The sequence below is a fragment of the Hippocampus guttulatus genome, chromosome 5, assembly GCF_054856545.1.
Source record: "Hippocampus guttulatus isolate MCC_2025c chromosome 5, RoL_Hgut_1.0, whole genome shotgun sequence".
In the NCBI taxonomy this organism is placed as follows: domain Eukaryota; kingdom Metazoa; phylum Chordata; class Actinopteri; order Syngnathiformes; family Syngnathidae; genus Hippocampus; species Hippocampus guttulatus.
The window spans coordinates 17,315,465-17,328,533 of record NC_141265.1 but is presented as its reverse complement, the minus strand read 5'-3'; the positions used below and the strand labels follow the sequence as shown (position 1 = coordinate 17,328,533).

Sequence of the window (13,069 nt, the reverse complement as noted above, 5' to 3'; positions counted from 1 at the left end):
ATTTCACCACAAGGTGCCTTTGAGACTTGCCCGTTTCACTGCTAAAAGTTGAGATTTTTTTCCATGAAACTTCATCATCATTGGAGTGGACGTTATGTTGTCAGAAATTAATATTGGTTGAAACACGTGAAATTACTGTCCGGGTAGACAATGACAGGGTGGACATTTTTGACTAATGTTAGCGTTAAAGGAGCATGTGGTGGGTTTTACTTGGCAACACGATTCGTTTAGCAAGCTGGCTGTTTAACTAATACATTTCATTTTTTTTTTACATCAATTTAACCATAATTGTGGATGGTATGATAAAAAATGACAAATGAAAACCTTGCTATGGTGTGATAGTAATACATTTATTTGGTGTTGACTGTAAGAAATGAATGTTCTTTACTAAAGAAAGATTAGTTTAGAGTTTGCATTCAGATCAATTGTATTTATTCTTTCAATATGCACTTTGCGGAAGTTGTGCCAGAGAATCAATGTATGTAAAAATATGACAAAAGGTGGCCACGGCCACCTCTGGCCACCCCGTAGCTCCTCCCCTGGTAGCAGTGTGTGGGGAAATGTCAGTGTAATATTAAGTCAACACTTTTTAAGTGATATTGCACCGGTTTATGTACAAATGTTGGTCATTTATAAATAATATCAGATCAGAGTTTCTGAGTGACTGAGTCATTTTGATGAAGACACCAAAGCTACTTTATAGTGACGCTCACCCATCACCTAAATGCCCCCCGGTGATGACCATTCAGCGCTCCATTATTTGTACCATGTACTAAAATAGAACCAGAACATTTTCCTCTCACACTCATCAAGGTTGTGCGACACAGGTCAAGAATCACTCTGACAAACACATCCGCACTGTCACAACCAGTCACACGTTGTCTCCTAATAGTCCCATATGGGACAGCCCAGATTCTCCACACTACAGTTCTCTGATTAGCTCCTACTGCGGGCACTGTAAACGTGAGATGGAAAGATAAAGAAGGGACGGTGCTTTTAGTGTCAGAGGTGAGATACAGTTTTTTTGGGGGGGGGGGGGGGGTCTATCCTTAAATGCACTCTCTGTCTCTCTCTCACACTCTCTCACACACACACATATACACTCAGATGCAGATCCTACGGGAATATATTTTTAACCCTTGACAGCCCTGTGCATTTTCTGAGAGGTTAAAGGGCCGGATGGTGAATCAAGTAAATAATTTACAACATCTGAAACTCTTTCGGTGTAGCGTCCGCATGCATGGGGGAGGGAGACCAAAGAGACTTGCTTACCTTCTAACACACATATTAATATGATCCAAATCTGAGTTTTTTGGGGGGTTTTGAGTGATGAACCAGTCTACAGACGCTTGTGTAATTTACGTCTATGTGTGTGGGTTTTTTTTTCAGCAAATCTTATGTCTGTTCTGTGTTTTGTAGGTTTGATGAAGACCACCCGGAGAGGAACCCGGAAACAAATGCCGGTGCGACGCCGGTCCTCAGGCTAACACGTAGAGGATATTCAGCAGATCGCAAAGGTGACTTTCCCCTTTCGCACATTACTGTTTCTGCCCTCTTTTTTATGTGAGCTATATTTCAAAAATTCCACCGCTACGGATCAGCAGCCTCTGCATCCCTTTTACCGGAGAATTCACCCTTAGACATTTTGAGTGACATTGCATGTGTCAAACTGCTGATCGAAGGAGACGCGTGGAGAAATGAATGCGCTAATGAAATCATCTGACCCACATCCTTTAGTGCTATCCATTTCTCCAAAGACACAGAAAGGGCATTTATACAGGTAAACCGTGACTGGTCCCCGAAGTGAGAGAAGGAAAAGGAGCATCCATTATTTACTATGGGGGTTGGGGTGTGGGTGTGGGTGTGGGGGTGGGGGGGGGGGGTACGCTCCGAGACACTTAGCACATAATGCACTGCTTCAAGCATACAGCAGCACATTGAGCCTCCTCTGTGCTGACAAGACCATTGTTGTTTTTTATTTTTTATTTTTTTTGGAACATGTATGTTTCCATCCATACTGACAGATGAAAAAGAATATGTCTCCCTGAGGTTGAGAGGAACTGACAAAGGTAAAAAGTGAATGGCGTGGCGAAGAGATGTGTTCTCTTCCCGCGTGCCAGTTATATTTCTGAGTTGGTTGGCAATTATTTTCTCTTGTTCACCGGTATGCACTTTTTTTGTGGTGTTAAGAAAAAAAAACAACAATATGAAACCATACTCTTCATAAGTGCTTCCGCCCTGACACATGCTTGATATCTAACTGAAGAAAGACAACCCCAGGGCTGCTTATCCTTATCCTCTGATGATTCTTCGTACCTGTAGTTGTTTTTGTACTAAGATAGCTTTTTGAATCATCTTTGGTCAAGGTGGAGGCACTTGTAAACAGTTCAAAATTCTAGTCACCTTTAAGCTTAACAATGCCCCCCGAGCATAAGTGCGAAGCAAAGAAAGGCTATGGTAACAGGAAGAAAATCAGGTTTTGGACTGACCAATTGGTACGCATACTAATCAGTCGTTCCTTTGTTCACTTGGTATTCATGATGGTCGCCCCAACCACACCAGAAAACAGCAGCAACACCCAATTGGGGGCACAACTAGTAAAGCATAAATAGGGAGACTCCACATCTATGAAAATTAAAAACAACTCCAGAATGAGTTAACTCATTCAATGCCAAGGACGTTTTTTTTTTTTTTTTTCGTTTTTAAAGAATTTGGTCATTTAATCCCAATTACGGCTGCGTGTAATTTTCCACGTGGTAGAGTAAAAATGGCTGGCACTGAATGAATGAGCCAACTTAGTCCGGTATCCTCCATTTAGCCTCTGCTAATGACCGCAAATGAGAATCTCCGCATTGCTCAGTAAAGTTTCGGACACACATTGGACAGACATCATGTTTATACGTAGATGTATCCAAGGGGTTGATGCGACGTGTCAGCAGAGAGAGTGATGCCGAGACAGGCTGATGCTGGTTGAACTCATATCAGCTGCTAGCAAACAGGCAGTCAGACAGACAGGCTGACAGGCCGGCAGGCAGCATGCGTCCTCGAGGTGCACGGAGCAGGCAGGGTCTCACACTCAACTCGTCTGGATTCACTGGCCTTCATCTTTTGGAGACGGGCTGAGTTTGCCCGTCGATAGCTGAGGGACCGCCTGCCAACCCTGAACTCTTCTGTACTGTCAGCGAAGTATCAGAGGCATTTGCGGAAGAAGAAAGCCTGGCCGCAACACTTTCGTACAGACTGAATTCCTGGGAAGAAAAAAAAAATGAGGGCGGTTGCCGACTTCTATGTGTGAGGGAGCGACTTTCAATATTTCAAGTTCATGACGAGATAAATCAGGGACGGCGTTTGAAGGCAACCTGCTTGGAAATGTTGAAAAGCGGGTATTCTAAATTGATGTTGTTCTGCATCTGCTGTTTGCAGACAAGGACATTGGAGATATGACTGAGGAAGGCAGTCACATTTACAGATTTTTCTTCCGTGTCCTGAGCTCTTGTAAAAAGCTATTCATTAAGATTCATATTCGGCCCGAGCTCTATAGTTTCAGACTAAAGAAGAAGTGCAATGTCGGTTGTGGGGGAAGTGAGTGTGCGGTGGTGGGATGCATTGAGGAAAGAGCTGGAGGTGCAGGGAGTCCAGTTGGAGGTTCACGGCCAGGCGGGGAAGTCAATTCGATAAAGGGGTCTCAACCAAAATTTTCAAGTGCATCACTTGTAGGGGTTACGCTTATTGTCACTCTCACGACAAGGTACGGTGGGTATAAAAAGTCTACACATCACGAACAAATGCCAGGTTTTTGTGTATAAAAAAAAATGGGACCAAGAGAAATGATTTCAAGTATCAGGAAAAACCTACTAAAACAGCTGAACTTTATTTGGGGACCGTCAGGGGGCACCCGAAGTGGTGGCAGGTGTGTGCTGAATCACATTTTGCAGGAGTTTTAATGTTATCGGTTAATTCTGAACACTGCCACATCCCTGCTTCTGAGAGGGGGGTGCAGACTTGTGCAACCACACTATCGCAGTTTTTTATTTTCTACAATTTAATATGATTTCAATTTGTTTTTTCACATTCAGTTGTAGGTCACACTAATGGTAAAAAAAAAAAAGTGTGGAGGGATTTATTTTCGTCTCTTGGTCTTTTTTATTTTACAGAACCCTGGATTTGGACAGGGTTGTGTCGACATTTTATATCCAATATATTTCACATAAAAATGTTTTACACAAAGTATATTACTCTACATCAAAACACAACACAAAAGACTTGTGAGTAGACATATTTGTAGCACCCGAAACTGTTTTCCTAGCCATTGCTGTTTGTTGGACGTATACATTTTACAGTAAGAATAATTAAAAATACTTCATAAAAATAATAACTTGTGCATCCATGGCATGGACATATTATGACAAACCAAAATTTCCTTATGTTACTCTCAGACTGCAAAGCATAATTCAGTCTGCTCAAAATATTACGTTCGATAATCAGACCGGTAATCATCTTTTGCGTGCTTCTGTGTGTGTGTGTGTGTGTGTGTGTGTGTGTGTGTGTGTGTGTGTGTGTGTGTGTGTGTGTGTACATATTTTCACAGTGGCACATAGATGATCTAAAGCAGCTGAGAAACAATATTCATTTAAAAAAGCATCCAAAAATTGAAATTAAATATAGCCACCAGAAATATTGATTACTAAATGTATCGATACCTGCAGATCACCACAGATGCATTTTGCTACTCAAACAGTCTTAGTCTCACCAACCAATGAGATTAGAAAAAACGTTGACGTCAACGAAGGCAGATTTCCAAATCTGATGAAAAAAAAAAACGGCCTCATTGCGAAAATAGTTTAGGTTTTGAGTTCAGTTCCCATTAGACCGGCATGGCGGCACACTGAGACCTGAAATGTGATGAGACAAACCAATTCTAATGGACACACCAACTGGAAGAAGTGAGCGCAGTCAAGCGAAATGCTACCAGGTGAAGAGAATAGACTTTCGTGAATAAATAATTCGGTGGGGTGGCAAATATCAAAATGTCGGTACGGTGCTCTCAGGGGAACATGGATAATCTCATTATGTTAATTTAAAGTGCTACAAGTGGCCTGACAAGCATACGACAGTGTGTTGAATCAGTTGCAGGCCTTTGTGAATGGGGATCATTTTGACAACGTTGCCTTCAGAGCACAATGAACTCCCCCCTCCCCCAACTAGATTGTTGTCATGTAAACATAAACCCTTAGTCTGAAGTTTTCCTCTCAGAGAGAAGAATAAGCAGGTGTAAACCTGAGACACTCCTGAGCCATGTGTCCTCAACCCCCCCCCCCCACCCCTTCAAAAAAAAATGTCACTGGCGGTCTGATCAGGTTCTAAAGTATATCATGTAAGACAATACACGTGAGAAGTGCAGCAGGAAGAAAGTGAGAAACGTGCAATGCGGTATGAGGTGGTGGGGGCTAATGTCCGCCGCTATTGTTGCCTTCAGGTTCACTGAGACCTCACAGCTCATGAAGTCCTTTCATTGACAGATCTTAATGTGGGCTTGGCGGTAAATCTTCTAGTAGTGCTTCCCCTCCAGACAAAATATACACACACAGGTCACGCGCGTGTTGCGTTCACATTCGGAGTTGACACTTCAGACCACTGATGAAGAACGAGTCTCTCGGCGGCATTGAAAAGGGCGGAGCTTGTCTGAGAACTTTCTACGGGATTTTTTTTTTTGATGCACTTGATCTCTATGTGTCAATAATGTACTTTTAGCTTTTCCCCAAAATTGACAAGCTTGAAAATTAATGGTGATCAAAATGCATTTTTTGTGAAGAGTACTTTTGAATTACCAAGAGACTGGAAGAGTCACAGAAAGTCAAAAACGTCCTTTGATCTTTGCATGCTGATGACCGCTGACATGGTGAACAACGCCCTGGCAAAACGGATGATGAATGCCACTTAACTCCAGGCACGTTTAAGGGAAGTGAGATTGACCCAAGTGTCGCGTCACACCATTCGAAACCATTTAGGTACCTGACCACACCACCAGTTATCGTCTTGCGTGGGCCAGGGAGCATTTACGCTGAAAGAGGAAGCGATGGGTCCCAGTACTGTTCTCCGATGAAAGTAAATTCATGTTGAGCACTAATTTTGGTTAGGTGTTCAATTTTTATTTTGCAATGCAGACAAGACTTTGATTAAAACGCTCAAAATATGGAAGGAAACGTATTCTCCGCATAGTGTCACAGTCCAACTGTAGTTTCTGAAGAGTGGTTGTTGTGTGTGCTGTGTTGGTTTACGTTGTAATACGAATGATCAACCCGGAATTTCTTCTAATATTTTACGTTTTGTTTGTTTCAGGTGTGTCCCTCCTGCTCAACAACTTGGAGTGAAGAAGTCATGTGTGCTTTGTTATGTTGGTGTCCTATAATAACTCCGCAAGAGTTTGTACCTGTGCCTGTGCTGATAAGAATCAATGTGTTTCTGTTCATGTTGTCATCAAGCAATTTGCTAAACTTGACCGTTTTTTTTCTGTTGACAACTAAATAAAACCGCTTTTTAAGACCAGACATAATAACTACAACAACGACACAATATATTGTACCTGTGCCTGTGCTGATGGCTATCAATGTATTTCTGTTCATATTTTCATTAAGCAATTCGATAAACTTGACTGTTTGTCTGTTGACAGCGAAATAAAACCACTTTTTTTTTTTTAAGACCAGAGACGTTTCCTTGATTCTTAAAGAACAACGGGCTTGGCATCTTGGTGTCCTGGTTGCTGACGACAGATAAAAGGCGGCAGGTTGATCAAAGCATCCACATCAAACTGACGCCCGACACTCTGGAGTTTATCTGGAGGAAAAGGAACTCATAAAACATTTCCCAGCCTGCTTGTGCACAATAAATCCTCCGTCTTGTAAATCAAATGTACCTGCGTGTGCAATATGAGCAACACCATCTGAATATTTTCTTCTTGTGTCGCCAATCACATGCATATATTTTTCATTGCGTTTCTTGTATTTGCTTTGTGGTTTTTGGAGAGAGGAGGAAAAAAAAAAAGACATGACGCGATCCAATCTGAGAAGATCAAAAGTAGGTTTGAGAAATTGTTTCATATGAGAAAGGCGCATAATTTTTCCTGCTCTTCTTTCCATTCATCTTCATGTGCCTCTTCATTTCCCCTCTCCGTTCCCGTACCGTATTATTCTCCCTGTCGCTTTCTACTTAACATTCATTTTCACTATCATTCGCCCTCCTTCTTTGCCCCATCTTCATTTCCTTTCGCGACATCACTCCTCCCTTCTTTTCAAACCGCGTCCCCTCTCCGCCTCACCCCTTCTTTCTCTCCCTCACTTGTCTTGCTCTCCCTCTCAGATGTCACATCAGACGCTCTTGTCTTCCGCTTGCCCTGTCATCACATTTTTCACACAACCTCATCCCTTAATTGGGCCTGGATCATCATATCATGTAGAATACCTAATGGCAAGCAAGGGATGAAGGATGGCCTCCACCTAGAGCCCCTCCCCTCCCCCCAGCCCCCGCTCCCGCCCGCATACACTCTAGACACTCACATGCAGGCATGATCACACAAACGAGCTCGTCGGTGGCCGAATGGCGCCGCCTGTGCTCATTTTTACACCTTCTGTTTACACCACAGATGTCAGTGGCATGACAGGTGAGATGGTGTGTGTGTGTGTGTGTGTGTGTGTGTGTGTGTGTGTGTTCCCTTTTCCCGCAGTGTCCAATGATGTTTGGCGGCTTGTGTGATGAGACAAAGGATGCCCCCGAGCCAGCAGTCACATCTACAGCTAACGGGCACAAACACACACACACACACACACACACACAAAAAGAAGAATCCAGCAAAGGGGTCCGGAGGATTTCCAAGTAGCTCAAATAAAGTCACCCCCCAAAAAAAAGACACAAAAATAAATGTTTGTATCCGATTCCTGTTGATCATTTTAAAATAGTGCAATTTCGATTCGAACTGGATGAGGGAACCAAACAATACAAATGATATATGATATAATCATCATTGTATATATCATATCATATGCTAATTCAAAACATTTCTGCCTACATTTTATATATAGGTCATTTTATAACCTGATAACGATATGTATATCGGGATATAGTCTTTTTCCTTGAAATTAATGGCAACTTTTACAATTAAATGGATAGGAGATAAATAAAATAGATGAGATGCAAAAACACATGAGTTGAGTACATTGCGGCCTAGGACCTTATTTTCAAGTGGGAGAATTTTGTTACTTCATTCATATTCCACAAACACAATGTTCATCAGAATACTTTGCTGCAACTAGTGGGGCTGTGCATCGAACAACAATTTTTACTTACCTTTAATGCTCTCGCGGTGTGAGGTGTGACACAGTCCGCAAATGATTCGTGTAACACTAATTGTCACTCCTTTAGCGCGTCATTCCCGCACTCCACTCCCCCATCACAAATTGTGTTACACTCAATTCAAACTTTACACGGATCCGACAGTTGGATTAAGGCTGGGCTGATGGTGCATGCCTGAAAAGTTATGCGCAAGGGTGATGTCATTGAAAAATGACCATCTCAGGCTTTGAGCTAACAACCATATCCCACTCACCGAAATATCGCGAGAGATTGAGTGTTTATATGATACAGGACCCGGCACCATGTTGGAAAAGATCAGAACTAAAATGCACTTCTTGCATGTGACATCATCACTCATTTATGACATCGATAAGCGAAACATCAGCCACGCAAATAAGTGATATGAATCAAACTAACTTAAGTGTGAGTCCCATCCTGAGGATTTGGCCTCTTAATCAGTCATGTGCGAGTTATGTGGGTCCCTTGTCCTCCGTGAACTATGTACAGTATTCCGCATGCCCATACACTTGATGTGAGAAGTTGTGAAATTAATGCCGTCGAGAAAGGCCGTTCCAAGTTCTGCTTGTTGAGTCTGGATAACGAAAAGATTTGTGTTGGAAGTGTGGATATTATCGTGCTTGCAAGTGTGAATGTGCATGTGTTTGCCTTGGTGCGCAGCGGCGAGTGAGTGATTTCCATGCACTGAATGTTGACTGAGAGTTTCGCCATCCCAGGAGGGACGACACCTCGCTGCCTTCCCCATCTCACTGTCCACACTGCCACCTCTGCCCTCTCTCATTGCCAGCCTCCATCCACTTTCAATATCAGGCGTTCCCCTCCCTGCTATCTTCGCCCCCCCCCCCCGCCCCTCCCTTTGCTTTATTGATAGGGAACATTGATATCTATTGCTAGCTGAAATGAGCAGCTGTCTTGCTGGACATTCCTTATGCGGGTCAATAAAAGACAGTCATGCTTGGTAATTTACTGAGTGGGGGAACTCACAGCTGCTGTGGCCTATATCACTGAGATCGAGATATATATTGTGTCAAACATGTCTATATACGGAGTGGAGGAAGCGGGAGTGATGTGGAATGGACGGGTGTTGTGGAACATCATAGCATTTCAATTTTGATTAAATAGAATCACTTTGTTTCCCCGCTCTCCAATCTGTACAGTCAGCAATCACTTACCTATGCTGTATGTGTATTTGCACATATATGCAATGGCACAGTACTTGGCGTGGAGATAAAGAGGGCATGCACAGCTACAATTTGTGCTCCATCTACGGTTGGATGATATTTCTGAAGGCACTTTGGAAAGTAGCCAAAGGGGATCGCAGTCTCCTATTGGGCACTCACAGAAATTTTTGCAAAACATACTGTGCGGACAGAGATGGGCAACTTTAATGCTGGGGAGAATAGGGCGGGGTCGGGGTATAATTTTTAATTCAGTGCTACTCGAGGGCCACAGAGGACCATGGACTTCTAACCAGATGTATGAAAATATATATATATAGTTTTCCATATGGACAAAATATGTGCATATGTGCAAAATGCCTGCTATTAATATTTTTCATTTTTCACACTATATTTTTTGATAAATGTAAAATAGATCCACTATCCTAATTCAACAACAAAGGGTTTGAAGCAAACAACAAAGTTTCAAGTGCAGAGGGCTCGCTTTGCTGAAAGCAAATCAACTTTGGTGCAAGACCAAATTTTGTATATTTTTCCACAAAAACCAACTCACTAAAATGTTTATATTCTTGAGATGCAATGTTTGCCCTGCATATCATTTCAAAACCGCAAACAAATGAGGAGGCCTACTCATGTTGTAGTGTAGGGCAGTATAAGTCCCATGTCAGCGCAACTAAGTCATTTCTACCACCTAGTGACGAATGGTGATATTACAACTTAAAACTACAGTCGATGTATATTCGCAGTTCGGCAACCGCAAATATGCGTCAACAGTTCTTTTACTTTTTCCATATATATATACGGTTTGTATTTTTTCCCTATGTACCTCCCTCTTTTCATGTAAATTGTATACTGAATGTTGATCAGCATTTTTTGAAGAATCGTGAAGTGTTGGCATCATTCGCATTCAGCCATGCCGTGTCGTGTCACTCTCTGCTGTGACCCCTTATGGGATACGCCGAAGGTTTTCTGTTTAGTGACTGGCCTTGGCTCATTAAAGGTTGGGGAACAGTGGTATACGTTTCAGCACAACGGCCACAAAACCAGATTTTTATTACGAGCGTTGACTCTACTTGCCGTGTTTTTAATATTAAAATTAGACCGGTAGGCGGATGACAATTTCCGACAATGAAAGAAAGTCTGATCTCGAAGAAAACGCCCAGAGAGTCGCGTTAGACTGCGCCGAACGACAGTCAGGCAGTTCAGCTGTGCAAACTTGACATTTGGATGGTTGAAGTGCATCATCAACCTGCTGCTCGTCATGACGACTGAGGGGAACAAAACAGGGGCAATGTTCCCCCGTGCTCCACCATTAGTGATGTCGTGTCAGCCACTCCCGAGGCCCTGGCTTTGTTTTCCCATCATGGCCTCACTGCCGCCTGCTTGGTTTAAACAAGCTGTATTCTTCTTCTGCCTTTCAATTATACCATGCCCCGCAGCAGCTCGCTGCCTGACACCACATCAGCCAAGATTGGAGCTGAGAGAGAGGGAGGAGTGATTGAATTTGGTGTTTGGCATTGGGGTGTGGTTCTCTTCCTGCGTATTGGCATTGTCAATGGTTGCTTTTAACCCCTCACGATATTCGCTGTGTTAAAGGAATTCTTTGGAATGTCAAATCGGAACGTCTGAAGGAAGAGTGTCAGGAAATTAATCAGAGCAGAAACGCAATTCCATGCCCCACTATACAATCAAGTGCAAACGGTACATTGTTACTGTATATTTTTTAGGTGTCGGTGCTTTCCCTGAGTATTTATTATTCTGATGAAGTTTTACTTGTACACCTTTTGAAAATAGCTATCTGTTCGCTGTCCCTTGTTCTACGACAACTGTTTGATCTTGCCGGTCAGGATTCAAGAGACTATTTGTCTAGTGGACTCCATGACTCTGCAACAGGGTTACAATGATAGTTAGTTTTTATTTTGGTTTGACTTTTTTTTTTAAATTAAGATCGTTTGAATTAATTTTGGAGTAGATTTGTGGTTTGTATTAGTTTTGTTTTATTAGTTTTAGTATAGGTTTTAGTTTTTTTTTCCTGTGTTCAATGCAAAGTACTCCTAAAAACAAGGTCAGCAAGAAATAAATACAGTTAAAGTAAACCCTGAAACTCATGTGTCGAATTAATTGACACGATACAATCTTTATAGTTAATGAGAGTTCGTTTTATTAAACATAAAATGTAGTTTCAGTTCATCATTTTTTCGTTAGCCTTTTTTTTTCCTGAGCCTTTTTTTTGTTAACAAATTTCTTCCAACTTTAGTTGGAATTATTTGGTCAGTTTTTATTCACTACAAAAACCTTGATCTGCAATGACTTTTACAGCTTGAAGTCAACGAATTGCCAATCACACGGCCGAATTTACAGAGGCTCGTCAAGTGGTCGGCTACAGAAAGCTGCCATCACCGATGAAAGATATTCTGAGGGAAGATAATGTTCTGCGCAGCAGGAATATGTCGGTCCAACAACGTGACTTCATATTCATATGTCTGTGTGCGATCGAGAGTATCAAGAATCTGCTGGCTCCCACTGTTCAGATTGCGGATGACAATAACCACGTGTCACTAGCTTTTGGCGAGTCTGATCCCCGTTAGGAACGTCCTAAAAGAATCGTGCCAGCAGGACTACGGCCATCACTTGAAAGTGGCTCTTTATCTTTGCTCAGTTCATTTTGTAGGAAGTGGATGTTGGTCTTCCCACAACAGTGGGAAGGAAATTCAGAACTCCTAAACCATCCAGCCATCCATGCACGATAGCACTTGGACTGCGTGGGGTCCCAAGTGACCCGGAGCCGACCTTAGCCGACCTTGAGAGAAGGGTGGCATACACGTTTGGACTGGTTATCAGCCAATCGCAGGGCACATTTAGAAAACTGACTGAACAGTGTCCCAGACTTCACAACCGTGAGGCAGATGTGCTAATTAGTTTAAATTTGTTTCACTTAGTTGCGAAAAACTGTCGTCAGCCATTGTCTGTGTGTCTCCACAATTCCTTAGTCCCAGACATGGGTCAAGTTGTCATTTTGAGATCATGCACACAGGAACCCTGGAACCACGAAAGCAGAGCGTCTAGACAAGGCCCCTCATTCCTGACCCCTGTTAGCCCCCCGACTCCCAAGGGCCTTATAATACCTTTGTTTGCATGTTGATCAATTCTGTTTCCTGTCATTGTAGTCAGACGGCAAACATGGGAACCTCCAAACTTGGATTCGACTTGGACTACGAATACTCAAGTGACTCAAGTGGGTGAAATAACGATAAGCCATTTTACAAGCATTACTGAAGTGAAGAGAGCAGCGCGATTGGTTGAGCCCACCGCCACCATGCCAAAGGAAGAAAAAAAAAATCACATATTCACATGGTCGGGACATTTAAAAAAATATATACAGTATATCATCATATTTAACCAGATAAATCTTATTCTTTCAATGTTTTAATGCTGGTTAACCACGTGTGGAAGTGTCTTTGTTGCGGGTGATTAATGTGTGGAGTTGACTTTGGGCCCTCCGTTCCCACACATTGACTTCATGTCTG

The 13,069-nt window shown here is 42.5% G+C and overlaps 1 long non-coding RNA gene across 1 annotated transcript in view; it reads left to right on the top strand.

The window, feature by feature from the left end:
- The window catches only part of LOC147205295 (uncharacterized), a 33,983-nt gene extending 27,280 nt beyond the window's left edge, over positions 1 to 6,703 (top strand). Inside the window, exons 3-4 of the long non-coding RNA XR_015100972.1 lie at positions 1,420 to 1,517; positions 6,340 to 6,703. This is a non-coding gene — a long non-coding RNA (uncharacterized LOC147205295). The remainder of the gene's footprint in view (positions 1 to 1,419; positions 1,518 to 6,339) is intronic.
- The last annotated feature ends 6,366 nt before the right edge of the window (positions 6,704 to 13,069 follow it).